The sequence below is a fragment of the Eurytemora carolleeae genome, unplaced genomic scaffold (assembly GCF_000591075.1).
Source record: "Eurytemora carolleeae unplaced genomic scaffold, Eaff_2.0 scaffold142, whole genome shotgun sequence".
NCBI lineage: Eukaryota > Metazoa > Arthropoda > Copepoda > Calanoida > Temoridae > Eurytemora > Eurytemora carolleeae.
In genome coordinates this window covers 415160-417506 of record NW_019396132.1, presented here as the reverse complement: position 1 = coordinate 417506, position 2347 = coordinate 415160, and positions in this window count along the sequence as shown.

Genomic DNA, 2347 nt, shown 5'->3' with positions numbered 1-2347 from the left:
TAAAAAATATTTCTTTAAAAATATATTGATATCTACAGCCTTACCCCATTTGTGAAACCCGGTTTTCGATACTGGGTTTAATGACGATACCCTGACTTAAGTTCTTAGTTCAATTTGTAAACAAGGTGTAGAGAGACTTGAAAACATTGCAAAAATCTATTTCCTGAGATTGCACTTTCAGATTATTTATGATGATGAAATTCTAAAAATTGATTTATTCTTTTCATTCCTCCCAGTCCCACGTTTATTTACTTAAAGTACACATCAGTACGTTCATCTGTAAGTACTTTATATCCGTTGTTTATAATTATTTATTTTTGTGGTTTTCAGTATAATTTCTATTCAGATTTATCCACGCTTTAAACTTCTAAATCAAGATGCGTAACATGTATTATTCGTTATTGTTTAATTGAACAATAAATTCATAGACCTAGATGTACTTTGTGTACTAGACCTATATGTACTTTGTGTACTAGACCTAGATGTACTTTGTGTACTAGACCTAGATGTACTTTGTGTACTAGACCTAGATGTACTTTGTGTACTAGACCTAGTTGTACTTTGTGTACTAGACCTAGATGTACTTGTGTACTGTCTGAAAAGAGTCAGATAAATGATTCATAGCAGTACACTTTTCTTTAAATGAGAAACAATATGAAATGTTTCAAACTTAGATTATTAAACCTAACATAATTCATAGTTTGAAATAAGGTCTTCTACATTGAGTTGCAAAGCTATAGGAATTAGAAAATCAGAGTTGTTGACAAAAACTAAAACCAAAGAGAATAGAATATATATTAGAGGGGAATTTAGGGAATGTTTCGGTATGAACTTTTTCAGTCCCTTTCAGCCTGAAAGGGAGTTCAAAGTGTACAAATCATGAAAATGTTCACAAATTATATGCAGTAGAGTACATTAATACAGTATGTTCCCTAGACTATCTATTTCAATTTCGAATCTTTTAAAGCTGTTAAATAAACTTTAATATAATGAATTAGGTGAATAAAAGACATCATTTGATTTATCATCGTTTGTAAAGTGAAAGGCATACAGTTTATGTGAAATGATCATTGGTCAATTATGAAACCAGCCTATTTCATAATTTGGTTTTCTTTTAATATTAATTCTAGATTTTCTATAAAATTATGTTCCAGGGCCCAAAAGGTTATATAGCATAAATATGTGAAGTACACCTGCAGTATGGAAACAGTACAATAAAATGGCCGTTTTACACTTTTTTCAAGTAAATTCCCCTCTAATATATATTCTATACTCTTTGACTAAAACTTTAAAACTTAGTTTTGTTAAATTTCCAACTCTATGTCACGTAAAGTTTGGTTTTCCCTGGTAGCTTTTTTAGATTCCATTTTCCTTATTTTATTCTTCAAGCTTTTCAGTGGATTTAATGTGCTTAAAGGGACTGTACGCGTAATTTATAGTGACCCTTTATGCAAAGATGACATTTCCCGATTCAGAACGGCAATCAAATCAAATATAATTGATTATACTTTTGATCAAATACAATTGATTATACTTTTGATAACTGATTATTTTTTAACTGTAGTTTCTCTTCAAAAGTAACTGACGCATTTTTACTGCAGGAAAATTATCAGAACTTAGAAAACCTATAAAATTATCAGAACCTAGAAAACCTATAAAATTATCAGAACCTAGAAAACCTGTAAAATTATCAGAACCTAGAAAATCAACAAAATCTTTCAAATTGTTGATTTATCTAATGGTTATGAGGTGTTGAATTTACGCTTACAGTCCCTTGCAAAATAGGCCTATATGCGTAGATTCTATTTTGGCCATAAACTGAAAGTACAAATAGTTACAAGGAAATTTTCAATGCGTTTATATTTTTAAGGAAAACGCCATGAGAAACTCGGTTTGATGTAATATAATGAGAAATACTGTATGCCCGGCCTGTCTCCTTACCTGATTTAAGACCATATGCCTGATTTCCTGTTTTACCTTTATTCAATTACCGATATATCATTATTGATTGATTAGAACCAGAACCATACAGAGGGGGTGCAAGAGATACAGGAACCTAGAGCATACAGGGGATACTGGAGATACAGGAACCTAGAGCATACAGGGGATACCGGAGATACTGGAACCTAGAGCATACAGGGCGTACTGGAGATACAGGAACCTAGAGCATTCAGGGTATACCATAGATACAGGAACCTAGAGCATACAGGGCGTACTGGAGATACAGGAACCTAGAGCATACAGTGGTACAATAGATAAAGGAACATAGAGCATACAGGGGGTACCGGTGATACAGGGGATACAGAAATACAGGAGATACAGGGATCTAGAGGATACAAGGGATACC